At 43.5% G+C, this 18,003-nt stretch overlaps 1 protein-coding gene across 2 annotated transcripts in view; it reads left to right on the plus strand.

Annotated features, from left to right (window-relative positions):
• The first annotated feature begins 5,049 nt into the window (after positions 1 to 5,049).
• Positions 5,050 to 18,003, plus strand: part of ENOX1 (ecto-NOX disulfide-thiol exchanger 1) — a 581,569-nt gene continuing 568,615 nt past the window's right edge. For both annotated transcript variants that reach the window (XM_046028124.1, XM_046028126.1), the window contains exon 1: positions 5,050 to 5,322. The gene's annotated coding sequence lies outside the window, so the exon portion shown is untranslated. The remainder of the gene's footprint in view (positions 5,323 to 18,003) is intronic.

The raw sequence follows: 18,003 nt of genomic DNA on the forward strand, positions 1-18,003 counted from the left end.
TCAGAAAGTGAGTTGCCCAAAGTTTCACAGGAAGTTGTTGGCCAGGTTAGGATTGAACTTAGATCTTATGACATGGTGCCCAGTGCTACTTTCATATGACACCAAGCCTCTAGAAGGGTAGAAAGACATGACTGACTTCTTGGTTTCCCCACATGAAGCCTCTGGGGTCCTTGGGTAGGCAGGCTATGTAAAGTGTCCATATACATCGATGGCTGGGCTTTCCATGGGTCTAATTTCATGACTGACTTTATGTCTGTGCCACCCTATGAGTGGGAGGGGAGATCATGGTGACACTGCCTTCACCACGAAAATGTCTCGATTCCTTGCGTTGTTTCCTTACTGTTCTTCATCATTTTGTCATGAACTGAGTGCAGGAGTTGTATTTTTAAAAGTTATATTACCAGTGCGCCTGGGTGGTTTAGTGGGTTAAGCGTCTGCCTTCAACTCAGGTCATGATCCCAAGGTCCTGGGAGTAAGGAATTTTAAGGAGAGTACTTAATAAAATATTACATTAACATATTATGCTAAATAATAAATATTATAATATTAATTTTATATTTATTTATAATTTTAAATGAAATATTATGTAAAATTCTCTGAGAATAGACTGCTGGGTCTTTGTAGATTTAGAAATTTCATAAAACATAGGTACCCCTATTAATTCCTTGATGAATGGAATTATGAACTCTAGTATATTCTTTTTTTTTTTTTTTTTAAAGATTTTATTTATTTATTTGACAGAGAGAGATCACAAGTAGATAGAGAGGCAGGCAGAGACAGAGAGAGAGAGGGAAGCAGGCTCCCTGCTGAGCAGAGAGCCCAATGCCGGACTCCATCCCAGGACCCTGAGATCATGACCTGAGCCGAAGGCAGCGGCTTAACCCACTGAGCCACCCAGGCGCCCCTCTAGTATATTCTAATCAATTCCACTTTGCTGAGGGATCCTGTGGTAGATAATCCATACCCCCATGGCCAACATAGTCCATTTTTTCTTGTCAGTAATTTTCTTCATATCTTCAATCTAACATACAATAAACTCGCTTTTTACATTACACATCATGCAATAATCTACGTGACTACTACTAGGGAATACAAATATGAAAATATGCATATAGACATTGGCAACTAATAATCAGTTTTCAATGGGATGGTTTATTTAACAAATGGCTTAGTAAGTTGTATTGGGAATTCAAATCAAGATTTGTTGTTCATGGTCAAGTGCTAAATTATGCTTAGTTTCACTTTTTTGTTCCTAAGAATAATGATAGCTAGACCGTAGTCTCCTTAAAGGCAGCGATAGATGGCATTTTATATTTTATTGGTAACAACCACAGCATGAGAAATAGAACTGATTATGAAGTAGGTACTCAATAAATACTTGTTTGGTTTACTGATTTGCTTATGCATCTTTTTGGTGTTGACAATCAAATAAATTATCAAATTAAAAATAAAAGTGAGGGTATTAGTAAATCTACCAGTTCATCTCTCTGTAGCTTTAAATGTCAGTGAGCAAAGGGTGTATATTAGGCAGGGGTTCTTAACCTCAGTTTCAGAGGAGATTCTTCTAACTCCTGAAATTTTATTAAAAAAATTTTTTTTATATATTCGTAAGTTTGCTTTCCTGAGGAGAGGATACATAGCTTTCTTCTGCTTCCAGGAAATCCATCACTCTATCATAAACTATTTAAAACTAGTGGTATTTCATATATTCACCCATAACCTAAATATCAGCACTGATGATGACAAAAACCTGTCTGCTTTCTTTCTCTGATTTCCTTGTTGTTGTTGTTGTTCTTTCTCTGACTTTTGACTTTGCTAAAGATGGCTGATTTTCAGTTAAAATTAAGCTGCCTGGAACAAGTGAGTTATAAAAGCATGAAAGCAAACACGATAACTTGAACCTTCTCCTTGTTCTCATGCTATCCTCTGTGTACTGAGTTGGCACTTGTGTCTAGGTGCAGGTCAAGGATTCTTATCATATAAAACTGGAATGGACGAAGTGATCTGGAACCTAATTATGGGAGAAATTACCTGTCTCCTTATGCGTGCTCACAACACTCAAATCAACCGCAGCACCTCAGCTAACGGTTCCTGCCTCCTCACTTCAGGAAATTTGGGGCAGTCGGCTTCCAGCATGAGGAGTTGACTTTGGACTCCTGGGACATCTCATCTAAGCCTAAATTTACCAGGTCAGAGTTAGAAAGCTTTTTTTTTTTTTTTTTTTTTTTAGAATAACAGAATGGATTAGTTAGTTGTGGTCAAATCAGGTTAAAGTGTTTCTCTGCATACCCCACCTTTCCCCAATACTGTGTTGTTAAGAAAGTTAATGTTTCACTAGTTTATTGCACTGCTGCAAATTGAAAAAAGCAGTTATGTTAAGGAGCAAGTCCTTTTTAGGAAGAAAAATAGGACATTTATGATTATGCTATTGATTCTCAGTCCAACTTATAATAACATGTAACAGTGAATCTCTTAGTAGCCCATTTTATCATTTAGTGTTTAAGTAGCTTGAGGACCTATGATTTATAGCATTTTAATTCTAGCTATTCCTCCAAACTTGTATCCTTAAGTGGTCATAAACACTATACATATCTTATGATGTTAGCCTTTCTATTGTTTATCTTTTAAACTAACATAAATTAAGATTGCTATAAGCCTGCTTATTTTTAAATATTGGCTTCTTAAAAATGTGTTTATTTTTATAAAGACCACTCTTTGGTGGTCATCAGAGAAGTTAAAACTTTGTTACATTCTTCATCCCACTCAGTAAGACAAGCACCCGGAAAGCCTAAAGACAACTTTCTAAGGAAAACAGAGTTTTAAAATTATTTTGTAAGATTTTGACTCATACCTAAAATGTTGACTGTCAAGAATCTATTTGGGGGTGTCAGAGTTTTTCTGCTCCCCCTGCAAGTTCTAGAGCTTCTTTTCAAGTAAAAATTTTAAATATCATATATTTGTGTTCAACATAAAAAAGCACATGAATTCCATATCACAACAAAGGGCTCCTAAGAAGACTGTAAATTGAGGGACAGAAGAGAAGTTATTTAAAGGGATCCCCACTAGAGAACACAGTGGCAGCTCCCAAATAAATCCATTTTAATTTTCACTTTATTTCAGTTATATTTCAAAGCTGTGATATCATGAGTGGAGAGAGAAGCAGCTCATAGAAGAGGCTGAGTTCAAAGGAATTGAAATTTAGCATGGAATGTAAAATTGAGGACTTTTACTTCTAAGACGGTGATTGTAGAAATACCAAGGTTGAAGAACGTGGGCTTGGTGCTATAGCAGAAATAGTAGTCTGGGTTGACCCTGCATATATTGGTCAGTGTCCACCAAGTAAATCTCTTTACAGGAGAAAAGCTTGTAACTAGCAAGCTAGTAGGAATGTGCATTTCTCTGAAAACTTTTTTTTTCCTGTCCTTCTGTTCTAAAAGGGACATTATTAATTGCTAATGAACAGTGACTTTCCTGTTTTAAGAGGTTAGATTTCCCTAGCACTGAAATAAAGCATGCTTTAGCCTTACACCCAGGATATCCCATTGGGTTCCCTGCAGCATGTTCTCTTGCCCCCTTGGGTAAAAGATAGCACCACGGGTCCGTATTCCCTGTAGTCTTTTTTTATGCTGGTGCTCTAGCTGCTAGAGGGGAAAATAGCGACACACAGGGAAATGGTGCAAGTTAAAATCAAGTAAGCCTAGTGGGGTGGTAATGACTTTCCCAGCATCCAAGTCTTTGCCTTCAGGACACGTGAAGCTAGAAAATAATGTCATTCATTCAACATTTATAGAAAACACACAATGTACGTGGTACTGTGCTAATGTAATGTACACAACGTACGTGGTACTGTGCTAAGTACTGGAGGGCAAAGGTATGCAAAACACAATCCTTGCGCAAAGGAATCCTGACAAGAAGGGTATTTTCAAGTATTACTCAGACCTTATGATATTTCAAGAAATTCTTGGATGAATAAAATTGCACTTATAATTTAAAATAAGCGTGGAAAAGAATACTGCTAGGACGATATATCTTTTAGGAGGGAGGGGGTGTAAATATGTTTAAGATTTTTATTTCTAAGGTGTATACAGTGTGGCTTGGATGAATGGAGGAGTGTGGGGTTTAACAGGCCAACAGCGGCCCCAGGATGGCAGCTCGGGCCGCTTCCGGGCAGAGCCTGACTTCAAAGAGGCAGTGCGCGGCTGCCTGCACACAGCTGAATCCGAACAAAGAAAAGACCGGCACTTTTACCTGGGAAGTGGATTAACTTTGAGGAAAAGTGGCCTCCCAGGAGAAAAAGAGGCAGCATTCTACCTGAAGTGAGAAACACCCTCCCTTCCTCCGGACCGTGCAAGCTCACCTCACCCACTACCGACCTCACCTTTGCCCCCGCCCCACATCCCTACGCGTTAGAGGCAGTGGGCCGCACTCGGTGGGGTTCCACCGCCCATTCCACTCCCGCAGCACTTGCACACGCCGACTCCAGCCGGTAGTCGGCCACGTGCGCCCGGGTCAGCTGCTCGGCCCCTTAGTGGGCCGAGAGACTCCAAGGTTGCAGTGGCAACCATGGGGTCCTGATTTCTGTTCCCCGCGCTCAGCCAAGAAGTCCGGTGCAGCCGCGGCGGTGGCGGGAGCCAGCAGCTCGGCCCCTCCCTAGAGGGGCAGCGCGACCGAGGGCTGCGGGCACCGCCTCTGCTGCATCCGTGGCTGCGCGCTCCGCTGGGCTCCGACCCGCTCGGATCCGGAGCCCGCGCTCCGTGCTGCCTTCCCTTTCCCCTCTGCCGCCGCCCCGCGGGCAGCTCCCCCCGCCCCCCCGCGAGACGCGTGTTCGATCCTCCTTCTCTGGCTTTACGGATTTCCGGGGGCAAAGAATTTTGCCTCGGTCCCTACGAGCATCTCTTGGCCTCTCTCCCCCTCCCCTCGCGACTCCTCCACCCCGTGGGCGCGCGCGCGCGCGCGCACACACACACACACACACACACACACACACACACTCTCACACTCACACTCGCAGGCGCGCGTGCGCACGCCCGCGCGCCCCGAGCTGTGGAGTCTCCAGCAGATCCCACTCTCCCGGGCGCCGCTACTCACACAGGCTTCCTTCCAGTCGCCACGGGGCGTCCTCTGTCTGCGGCAGCGGCGGCGGAGGCAGCACTGGGAACCGCAGCTGCAGCCTGGACGCGTCTTGCAGCTCAGTGCCCGGGACGGAGTCTGGGAGAAGCCGAGAAGGAGGACGCCGACGCGAGGAGGAGCCGCGCCGCGCCCAGCGCCCGGCTCCCGGCTCCGCGCGGCGGGCTGCCCCCGCTCCCGGTACCGCAGCTCCAGGTAAGCAAGCAGCCCTAGGGCCCGCAGCATCCCTGGGGTGTCCGAGCTCGGAGCCGGGGTTAGCCGGTCCCGCCCCCGCCACGGTCCGGGACAGAGGCTTGGAGGGGAGTGGGCTCCGGGGAGGGGGAGGGGAATGGAGCTAGAGGTAAGGCTGGTGGGGAGGGGTGCGTGGAAGCTTGGGGGCTTCCGCGCAGCCCCCCGTGCCTTTGTCCACCCTATCCTAGCTTCAGCCCTGTCACTTTTACGAGCCGGGGCTTGCCCGGCGCCCCAGACTGCTGTTCCCCGCTCTCCCCGCCGCCGCCGCTGGCCGGTAGTGGCTCCGGGCTCCGCGCCCGTCGCGCGCTTCCCACCTCCCCTGCACCTTGGACAGCGCACCCAGCCGCCCGCCGCCCGCTGCACAGCACCCGGGACGGCGTCCTGCTCGCGCAGCCCTCCGGCTGTCCTCTTCCTTTCCGATTGTCACCCTCCCGCCCTGTATCCCTTGTCCTCACTGTCTCGGCGGACTCCGCTTTGGTGCGGGCCGGAAACTTTACTCCCCTTCTCTGCGCTAGGTAGTGTTGTTATTTGTGACTGTCCCCTAACACGGGGAACTCAGACACCTTGGACGTGTCTTTCTCGGCGGGAGCGGTCCTGGCCCGCCAAGCAGGAGGCAGAGGAGGCACTGGGCAGCTGGACTCGGTGGCTGCCAGGGTGCAGAGCCCGCGCCTTAGGTCCTGGACGCCTGCCGCCTTGCCGCCTCCCTGCCTCCTTGGACTCGACACGTGCGCGCCTCCCACGGACGCGGCCCCTCCCCGACCACCCCACGTCCTCCCCCTGCACGGCCACGGCCACCCCATAGGTTGGACACCCGGAGTTCGCGGGTTCTGATTGGCTGAAGGCGTAACCCCGCCTCCTTCCCGGAGGGGGGTGGTTCTGGAGTGTTGTGGTTGTCCTCCCGCGGCGCGCACATGGGGGAAGTGGGGTCGACAGGTGGGGAATCCGGGTGGGTAGGGTCCCTGCGTCTACACCGCTGTGTGTAGCACTCACCTACCCTCTTTCCTCCAAATACACTCCTGCTTTTCTCCCTTTCTGTCTCTCAACATTCTACTGCTGTAATTAAAAAACAAAACAAAACAAAACAAAAAACGAATTTAAAAATTGGCTTGCAACCCTACTTTTATTAATACTGCATTCGTTCCAGTGGTAGAGGTTTTTAAAGCACATCTAGAAGAATGAGGGTTCCAAGTGGGTATGCAGAGGTTCGTGGCAAACTGGGCTGCAGGTTTGAGTCCAGTAGTTCCGAGAAAGTAATGGGTGGCTAAGAGATCTGAAGAGGATGGAGAAAGTGGGATGGATTTTGTTCCTTGTGAGAAGGAAGGACACAGGTGGGCGAGCTTGGGAAGCGGAGGGAGAAAAAATGGGTCACTTACCTGGTGAATGTGAAGGAGAAACCCGGATGGGTATTGGGGGGGCGCGTGGGTTCTGCTGAAGAAGGCTCTGTCCCAGAAAAGGGGTAGTTTTGGACAATATTTTGATCATTATTAGCACACTTTGTTTCTGTTTTGCTAGTGCTGTCCTTTTGATATGAGACTTTATAGTAATAATGTCAATTCATGTAATAGATTTTGTTTATTCCAGTTTGTTGTAATATATAGATGTGCAAGTGGTAATGAATTTCAAAAAGTGAATTTTAAAAGTTCCTTTAGAGGGATGCACTAAATAGTTAAGGCAAAGTGCTTTTGAAATATTGTGAAAGAAGACGGATGAGCATTGCATAAAATCCAAAGATTGTTCTGGCGTTATTTAGGTCCTTTGCAGAAATATATATGTATGCATAAATGATACTGATTTTTCTTCATTTCAGAACGTGATTGCCTCTAGCATTTTCAGGCTTTAATTCCTTCAGGCTGTTTTGATGTTGTGTCTGTACATCTAAGAATATTGTAATTCTTATCTTTAGAAGCCTTGTCAGTGCAAAACAAACAGCAACTGAAGCAAGTTAATGTTGACAACTTTATATTGAGTACACTGTGTATTTTATTTGCAAGCTAGTGAAATATGCAAGAATAACATAGCATGACTGTTATTCCCCATGGACCCATATCAAAACAAAGTGAGAATCACATGAGGTTATTCCAGGGAGAACAATTCAATTATTTTAAAAATGAATGTGTTTTAGGATTCTTGGGTGTAAATAGCAACCGAATTTTTCTATTTCAATTATTATCTTTGTACACAGTGATAGCACATGATAAGTCACACAGCATGTTAAATATATTTAGGTAATTCTAAAGTAGATAGTAGTCTTTCCATTTATTATTGTTTTTATGTAAGTAGACAGAATTGCTTCCTGACTGTAGGACTTTGATTCAAGGGACATATTTGATACATGTGGCAAAATGGAAATTATTGCTATTGTTGAAAAAATAATTCTTACTATGTTTTCATATTCCTAAGTCATGCCTTGCTTTGCCTTCAAGGGATTTAGAGTCTAGTTTTTGGCCTCTCAAATTTAGATAGGTTTTGAGGTAGGTAGGAAAACAGTGTATATAGTCACACATATACATATGCATAAATGCAAAATATATGTATGTATATCTACACACAGCTGTATATGTATATACATAATTTTGTGGTACACTCAGTGTATTTATTTATATGTTATTGTCATTCTTAAAATTTTTTCTCATTTCTTCTTGTCCAAAAGGTGGCCCTGTTTTAAACATAGAAAGCATTACCAGGAGTAGAATTGGCCAATAGATCATGGAAACAGACAATAGTATTTTGTTGCTTGGCAACCACCTACTGTGAATGAAAAACAAAGCAGTGACAGCTGCTTCCACATCCTGATACCCATACTGTAGCTCAAGCATTGAAATCCTCCAAGTGAGACAGAGCTAAGTTTCATTTGAGTAAGGTGAAGCTGTTTCTTTTGGGGGATGTTTTTAAAAAGAGTATTTAAAATTTTTGTTGTAATAAGAATTATAGTGATTGTGGGATGAAGTGAAGCATCTAATTCCAATTGCCCTCTTAAGCCTAGTATAAACTGAAAAATGCAAGATTGGGAGGACTGTTTAGACCCTTCTCACTCTTCCCTTTATAGTCATTAAACACTGTAAGCACATTTTCTGCTGCCATCAGGTGCTCTTAGGATTTTATAAAAACTTGAGTTCTCTATGATACCTAAATAGATAGCTGGATTTTATTCTTAGCAGGGAATTAGAGATTCATGTGGTGGCCTCTTTCATTTTATGGGATACTGAGGCACAGTGAAGTGATGTGACTTGACCCTGGTGACTAAGCCATCTCCAGAATGTCTTCCCTTGGGTCACACTTGGAAATTTTTTCCATTTCCTCCCTGGAATCACTCTTGTTCTTGAGTTACATAAAATTTATATAAAAAAGATTTTTGTCCTGATAAAGATACTTAGCAAACACAGGAATTCTTGGGCGTAAAAATTTAGTATTGACATCAGGCTAGATTTTGGTGTTAGATGCATTGTATATCCTGTGTTCTTCCTCCCATCTATGGAAGTCCAGATGGGAGGACTGTGACTCCCACCTTTTTCTCCAAAATAGGGAAGCCCTGTCCTTGCTTTGCTAATTGTTTACACCTTTGTGTAATCTTTTTTTTTTTTTAAGTTTTTTTTTTTTTTTAAGATTTTATTTATTTATTTGACAGAGAGAGAGATCACAAGTAGGCAGAGAGGCAGGCAGAGAGAGAGGAGGAAGCAGGCTCCCTTCGGAGCAAAGAGCCGGATGCGGGGCTCGATCCTAGGACCCTGAGATCATGACCTGAGCCAAAGGCAGTGGCTTAATCCACTGAGCCACCCAGGCGCCCCCACCTTTGTGTAATCTTTAATGATCCATTATTCTCTGTGTGAATTTTAAACAGGAATAAGATTGAAGATTGTGTTGGTCAGCTTGTATGCTGGTGAGAGTTTAAACAGTACAGCTAATTAATCACCTGTTCTGGTCTTCTGTCTGCAATGTGATAGACATACTGTGGGTGTAGTGATTTGGGCTCTTGAAAGTACATGGGACAGACTGTGTCTCTCTGCATAAAATTCATTTCAGTCTTTTATCAAAGCTGTCTTGCCAAAGGTGCTACCTGAAGCATGTTGGTGGAGGACAGGTCATTGATCTGTGTGAGATGGTAGTAGTGCCGATTGTTTCTTCCCTCAGTAAAATGATAATGAATAAGTTATTGGGTGGCAAACTTGGATCACATATGCATTATTAAGCATTTCCTCTAAAACTTAGGAAATGTGTTGCCTGTGTGATACATTTTGAGGTTCCTTATGCTATTTTAAATGATGTGTATTTCACTGTTTATTACTTATGTCAAACATATGCATTTAACTTTAACAACTTAGGTAGAAAAACTTGAAGTGGACTGCTTGGAGAAACAATAAAGTGACAGTATTAAGTAACATTAAAGAACCATTTTCACCAGAAAAGCATGCACTTTAGCAGATTTGTAGGGGGGAATAAATTGATTTACAGCATGTTTAACCTAGTTTTAGAAGCCTGCTATTAACTTGTTCTAGCTAGGAGGATTTTCAAACAGAATAATAATTAGGCAGATTTCAAGTGAACTTCACTGATTTTTTAAACCATTTTCCACTGTCTGATTATAGTTTGTCCAGGCAAGTACTTGTTTCGGATCCTGTAGGATTAATCTGAATTTTAAGGTTGTTATTATTATTATTTTTTATTTCTGAACTATTTCTCCTTGCAGGGAATGATGTGAAATATTCTGTTGTTCACCCATAATTTAGCTCACTGGAATTTTGGTATTTAACGATACTCTCCCATCTTCATGTACAGGATAATATGTGTGTATGTAAATGTACAAACACACAATACTTACTTTTTTCCCCTTCTGTTGTTTTCATCCTTATAATAGAACACTAAAAGACTTAATTTATGCTTTTTTTCCATACAGTAAAAAAAGCTTTAAATGAGATATTTACATTTTCAATTTCCTTATGTCTGCTTCTGCTTTTATAACCTGTAAACTCTCACCCACACAAGTAGGATGGTTACTAAAAAAACAAGCAAATAAATAAATATATATCCAAGCAGTATTTGTTATCCTCCAAGCTAACCAGGAAAGCATATTTTCTCATTCTTAGACATACATATCCTTCCACACACATATCTACATACACATTGAGTTTAAGGTCCTGTAGATCTTTTTTTGGTGGAGGACAGTGAGAGCAAGGTGGGGGAAGGGGAGTGGGGGAAGAGAATCCCAAGCAAGCTCCATGCCCAGTGCAGAGCCCAACACCAGGCTCAATCTCAGTACCCTGAGATCATGACCTGAGCCAAAATCAAGAGGTGGGCCCTTAACTAACTGAGCCACCCAAGTGCCCCAGCCCTGTTAGACACTTTCAAGAGTGGATGGAAATAGTGTTTTTATTGGGAGCCCTGTGCATGCTAATGCTGATATATTAAGTAAAGTGGATATATCCAGATTTTCAGAAATACAGTAGCACAGGAAGAACTAAATTGAATTATTCCCTTCAGAAAATTCTCAAATTATGCTGAGAACATAACCCATGGCTTCTATAACAATACCCAGTAGCTACAACAGAGCCTAGCATGTGGTAGACATTCAGTGTGTATTTTGTGGAATATACATCTGCCCTCCTTCTTGATATAATGTTGCAAACATTTCAGTCTGTATCTATGTGAATTGTAAAAGTTGAGAAGATAGAGAAGAAATTACTCTGGTTTTCTAATTGTTTCTGGTATTATATTAAAAAAATAACTTAGCCAGTGAGCTATTGTGGAATATCTTCTTGTCAGTGCAGGAAGTTATACCAGGGGTATTGATTTTTCACAAATACAGCCATCTTAAGTACAGAATAGCTCTTTAATAGCCCACAGCAGCAGAACAAAGGTTATGGCAGCTAGTCCAAAGGAATACTTTATTTAGTTGGAGCTGGAGGGTGAAGTTTGCTAGCCCCAATGTAATTATCCAGACTGGAATGTGGCCAAGGGACTGTGGTTAATGTCCCAAACAGTGGGGAAAAAAGCCATGGATGAGGTCTTTAGTGACGACAAGTGGCCAGACCTCTGCTTTGGTCTCATTTGCAAGAGAGCACCTTTATAGTAGCTTAAAAACCACAGCAGCTCTTTTGCAATTTAAGGGGTAGAGCCCAAAGTTACCACTAGATCCCAGGAACCAAATTTGGCGTCCTTGAAAGAAGTCATAATCCCAAGAGTTCAGTGACATTGAAATAAACCTTTCTTCTTTGTCCTGTTCCATCTTTGGACCTTTCTTCTTTGTCCTGTTCCATCTTTGGAAGTAGGTGGAGAGTAACAGTGTCTTTACGGACAGCTCTGGCAAAACCACAAGGTAGGTTAAGTTTGACATGCTTCCAGTTAGTCCTAAACATCCTGCACTTTTCCACCACTACCTTGCTGGTTATCTCCCCTGTAGGGATTCATTAGTAGTTTCATATCAGCAAAGCTCCAACAGATTGCTTTCCTGTGTTCCCCTTTTCTGTGAAAGTGGCGAGTTAGCCCTGCCATGTCTTTGAAAAACACCTTTCTATGTCGCACCTGGGGCCATACCAGGTTGGGGAGAGGGAGGTACCACATCCAAAGGGGGGGGAATTGAATCATGTTCCCTGTTTGCCCATCTCTATTAAAAGACCCCACTTTAGGGGGAAGAAAAGATGTTAAGGTATGTACTGAAAAAAGGTTATAGTACTTTTCTGGAGGGATTCCTGAGTCTCTTGCATACATTAGGTGCTCAATATATATTTGTTTAATTTCACTAGTAGAATTGTACCTACTGTTTTGACGCATAGGGAAGATACTTTTGTTCAGGGAATACTTAAATAGTATACTATTTACTTTTACGATTATTTCTTTAAAAATAATTTATTGAACATTTACTATGTGAATGGTACAGTGTTTGGCCCTGGGAATGATAAAGATTCTTAAGGCACAGTTCCTGCTCATGGAAGAGATAATGCTATTTGCAGGATAGTGCACAAATTTGGTTTGGTTTAAAGGTGACTGTGAAGGAGGGTCAGTAGGTGTGGAGAACAGAACAGCAGACAGACAATGAAAAGCTTTTGAAAAGCTTAATGATATTAGTCAATGTTCTTACAATCTGTTTGTTCAACACAATCCCATGAAACATTTGCTATGCTGCTGATCCCTGGGTTCTACCCCAGATCTACTGAATCAGAAACTTCAGGGACATGGCCTGTGGGAGCAGACATGGTCACTTTCATACTTGTTTGCCCAAATGCCCACTGCTCCAATATATGTCTGCAGAATTTTTCTGTAAGCACCTCTGTTCTCTGCCTGAAGGTTTTCTCTCCCGCATGTAGGGCAGCTTGGTAGGGCAGTGAAGTTAGTGGCTTCAGGAGTGGACCTAAACCAATGACAGAAGGAAGCTGGGAGGTGACACACTAGCATCTTGCATCTTGGACCCTCTGGTACACGTTCTGCACTATGTCCCCAAATTCCCTGGTGAATCTGCCGCAACAGCCATGTCTAGATAACCTGTGCTTCATGTGCTAGAGGGCTACTGATGGATTAAGACGTGGACATCATCCTTTTTGATTTGCATCTTGGGAGGGTTATGCTGGCAGGTGTCTGGCGAGTGGATTGACAGAGGGAGAGTCAGGAGCATGGAGATCACTGGGAGGTGGCAGTGCCCAGGCAAGCAATGATGCCCACCAAAGCGAAATTAGTAACTGTGGGGACACAAAATGGATTTTGCTGGAAAGCTGTCATGACATGGAGGCTGGCAGTGTGTGGTCCCTTTAGCTGGCTGCCATTCCAAGAAAGAGATTTCATTGCTCTGCTGTGCACCATGGCCCTACTCTGGGCATTAGGCTTGACACCCTTTGGAGACTCCTGTGCTTTGTCTATAACCTTGGTCAGCCTTTCTAGACTTAAGTAGCACAAGTCTGGGAATAAATAAAAGAAGACAGGAAGATAAATTGAAGAATATAAATAATTCACTACTAGATCATTAAAGGAAGAAAGTTATATTTTATAGGAAGGATTTGTGGAGTTATATAGAACAGAAGAGTTGCAGAAATGCCTGCGACGCATGTCCATTTTGTGATGAACAGTGATTTTCCCCCAAGCTATAGACTAAGAGGTGATTTTCATCTACCATCAGTTTCTGGAAGACCTAGTGTGTACTTATGTCTATTGTTTTCCCTGCTTCTCTGATAGCCTGTGTTTTAGCTAAGTGAATGAGTGGGGGTGGAGGGGGGGCTGGTTCTTTTCTCTTGCTCTGTCAAAATGCCAGGCTTTTCTTTGCAATTTCTCCTGCCTGTTCTTAGGCCACCAGCTCCCGAAGGAGATCAAAGGGTGCAGAAGGTGGGAGAAGGAAAGAATAAATCCGCTGAGAGAGCTGTTTTGAATTAAATGCTTAATCATGAAATGAACAGGTTAAAGCTTGTTAGATGATATGAAATAAGATTAGGCAGCCTTCTAATTGTCCCATATATAAATACTCACACTCTGGCTCTGTCTGTAGTCAGAAATGCAAAGGCTGAATAATCAAACAAGAGCAACCTGACACCATCATATTTCTGCAAAAGTAGCACTGAGCCAGTGGCAAGGAGGAGACTGAATTGTAAGAAGTAGAACGGGTCAGCAGAGAGCTTCCTGGGCCTTGCTTAACAGAACAGATGATGACAGTGGAAATACTGGAGACACCATGGGTGAAACACAATGGAAGGGATGCAGCCTTATTAACGGGGAGTATTATGCACGTATTTATGATTTTTTTTCTTTTTTTTTTTTTTAAAGATTTTACTTATTTATTTTGACAGAGAGAGATCACAAGTAGGCAGAAAGGCAGTCGAGAGAGAGAGGGAAGCAGGCTCCCTGTCGAGCAGAGAGCCTGATGCGGGACTCGATCCCAGGACCCTGAGATCATGACCCGAGCCGAAGGCAGCGGCCTAAACCACTGAGCCACCCAGGCGCCCCAGTATTTATGATATTTTTAATTAAACTTTTTCTTTGGAGATCATTCTAGATTCATATGGAATTTGAGAAATAACATAGAAAGATTCTGTGTACACTCTACCTTTTCTCCCCAGTGATAGTATTCTTGCAGACCTATAGCACAATATTATAACCAGGAGATTGGTTGTTACAATCCATCAATCTTGTTCACATTTCCCCAGTTTTACTTGTAATCATCTGGGTGTACACACACACATGTGCACGCAAAGTTTCCTTCTATTCAATACTTACAATATTTTTTACTTTTAAAAGTAAGAGTCTTTTTCATATGAAAATTTTGAAAAAAATTCGCTTGTTTAGACCAGTCCAGGCTTACTGGTAACTGAAGAAAGGGCAATAGAGAGTAAATTCCCTTTCCCCCTTCTAACTCTGGGATTCTGGAGAGTGGCTTCAGGGGTCGCCTAACCTGGCAGGAAGGTTAGTAAGCCATGGTATATCTTCCACTTTATTACCGCGTGACCACTTTATTATTGGCACCATTACATGGCCATAAGCAAACCTTTTAAAAGTATATCTGTTGCAAACGAAGCTTGCTTATCAAGACTTACTGTAACTCATCTTCCTTGTACCAGAGTTTCTGTCCTTTCCTTCCAGCATTCCCTGCCCTCCCCTCTTCCTCGCTGTGTTGGAGGGGACGCACCCCTTCAGGCTGCTCTCCCGGATTTCTGAGTTAGCTGGTTCACTGTGTTTAGCCTGTGGGAGACACTGGTAAGAGAGGGAAGGGAGAAGGGCAAAGCCAGGCTATTTTTTTTTTTTTTTTAGATTTTATTTATTTATTTGACAGAGAGAGAGATCACAAGTAGGCAGAGAGGCAGGCAGAGAGAGAGGAGGAAGCAGGCTCCCCACGGAGCAGAGAGCCCGACGCGGGGCTCGATCCCAGGACCCTGAGATCATGACCTCATGACCCGAGCCGAGCTGAAGGCAGCGGCTTAATCCACTGAGCCACCCAGGCGCCCTCAGGCTATTTTTTTCTTTCCCCGGCATCCCTGGCAGTGGGAATCCCTCCTGCCATAGCACCACTCATGCTTGACAGACTGGCTCTGGTTCTAGCCGCTCACAAGTGACCTTGGCCCATGGACTCCAGACACATAACCTCTTGCTATTGTCTCTTCAGCCCTGGGGAGGTGGCAGATTCCTACTCTTGCTGGTCTTCGGGTTACCTCATTATCCTGCTAGGCAGTCTGCTCCACCATCACCTGAGTAACCAATTCTCTATATTAAATTTCCCTTGTAAAAAAATACTTGGAGAGATTTCTGTTTTCCTAGTTAGGTGTTCTGCAGTTTCTCAAAGCACAGACATTGATATAAATCTGACGAGGGTTTCTTCTTCTGTCGCTCCGGCTTCTTCCACTGGAAAAATCTCGCTAGCTCCAGTCCGGGTAGAAAGCACCTGCATTTGTAACCTCACCTCTCCCACCCAGATTCTCAGTTCCTTGACCAGTTACTCAGCCACTCCCAGTCTCTGGTTTTCCAACACTGACTTCCCTTTGTCTGATATATGTGGGGTTTTGACAGTTTCCCCTAGTGTCTGATATATTTCCCTTTGATATATTTGGGATTTTGACAGTTACCCCTAGTGTCTTTGTAATTCTGTCCTTAGGCCCCTCTCTTACTAACCTTCCCTATTGTTTTCTGCTAACAGTTCTTTCTGACCTCATCTCCATGTGTAATACCCTTATGCCCATGTTCACATATCGGTCTCGTGGCGTGCTCCGGAATGTGCTTTGGTGTCTGGGACATCTGTCTGCTATATTAGGATTTGGCTTTGCTGCCGCTTCACTTTTCTGCACAGGGATGTGCTGTTTATTTGTGTTACCAGCTCCTCCAGCTCGTCTCTCATGGAAGTATGTGGTTCTGTTCCAAAAACAATGGTAACAGTGCGACTAAGAATGCTTTTGTAAGACGGGAAGAGAACACAGTAGAATCTTCCAGTATAAAGCACATTTAGAAGCCCTGTCCCCGGAAGCAAAGTTGGGAGCCACCATGATGGCCACATGCTACATTAAGGAAGGGACATGAAAGAGAAACTTCGTATGCTTAGGGAAGGTGTTAGGACAGTGCAGTGACCACGCAGTGTCTCCCCCCGCCACACCCCATTGGAGAGCAGTCTTGCTGGTTCTTACCATATGGGTCCCATAGTTGGGTGTATCAGGCAGCTTTGTCTTTTCTCCAGGGGGTCCCCAACTGAGACAGAGAGCTGGGAGCTGGAGCAACGAAAAAGCTTTCAAGCTTCTCTGACTGAGATGTCCAAAAGGTCACACAAACAATGCAGTTGTAGGTGGCCCTCAATTCTGAGGCCAGGAACAGTACCTTTAGGCACTGCAGCACACGTGGGGATGCTCTTTAAATGGACAGCCGTGCAAACCACGTCCTGTTGGACGAGGGCCTGGGAAAACCCAAAGCTTTAGCTAAAGAAGAATTTCAATATTGAAAAGTAGCCTGCAGCATGGGCTATGGATGTGTTCAGGTCCTGGTGTTCTACTGTCCTTGCGGTGGACACAGGGCTGGAGAGTGTTTTGTGGGCCAGCACACACGGTTATGAACAGATGGATCTCTTTGGAAGCTGCCTGTAAGGCTCCTTGCTTGCGTCTGCTCTCCATAATGATCAGAAGTGGTGAGTGCTGGGCAGAACTGTAGATTAGGCGGCTCTGGGCCAGCGGACAATGGAAAAGAAATAAGCTTATTTTAAATGGGCATAAGCTTTGAAGGCAACTAATTGAGACATACTTCAGCCTCATGGACAAATTAGGGTTCTAGTTAATACAGGAGCAAGACTGGTAAAAATAAATCACTTGCTCACCTATAATCTCTAAAGAACAGTTTGTTTAGTAACAAAACACCAATTGTGCCTGCTCATAGGTGAGTTTCTCCTCTATGCCCCTTTTCCCATCACCTCTCAGAACTGGCTGGGTTCCGGTCCTTTTTCCCTAGTAGTACTTCATACACTTTTACTCTGAGAAGTGGTGCCTACGTGAGAGCAGCTAACGGTTTCCCATGACATCCTTCTAAATCCTGGACTTTTACTCACCTCAGTTGCATCTTTCTGCAAAGATAGAGTCAGTCCCTGTTTCTTTCCTCATTGCTCAGTAATGTGCAATGGCATGACAAGAGAGGTTTTAAAAGGAATTGTCTTGGGCAGTAGGGACTTGATTCTATCAAGAAGCGCAGAGCAGGCTCTGTAGAAGTGAGAGAAGTTGTTTTTGTGTGTTGGTTGGTGTGCTGTATGGTATTGAGTTGGCCCTAAGTGGTTCGTGATTTTTCTCATTTAGTTATTAAACAAATAATGTTGGATGATGTATTTTAAACCTCACATACTACTGCAACCTAGCTTGATACTCATTCTGTAGTAGAGATTTGATGTTTTTGGAGGAAAGCATGCTATACGTATTCCTTGTGCCCAATGGATAGGCGTTTATTGTGCCAAGTTCATGCCAGGGCTTGAAATATATCAGTGAACAAAAATGAATCACTGTTCCTGTCCTTCTAGGAGCCCACAGTTTACTGGAAAGGGTATTAAGTAACCCCCAAATATTCCTGTTATTGGAACTCTTGATAAGAACTTGGAAAAGAACAGGTTTCTCTGAAAGGGTATAGAAAGGATGAAATACTCAGAGAAGGTTCATAGTGGGAAAATAATTTATAAGATCTGAAGAATGATTGGGAAGTCCAATCCCCAATGCCCTACAA

The sequence above is a fragment of the Meles meles genome, chromosome 14 (genome assembly GCF_922984935.1).
Source record: "Meles meles chromosome 14, mMelMel3.1 paternal haplotype, whole genome shotgun sequence".
Classification (NCBI taxonomy): Eukaryota; Metazoa; Chordata; class Mammalia; order Carnivora; family Mustelidae; genus Meles; species Meles meles.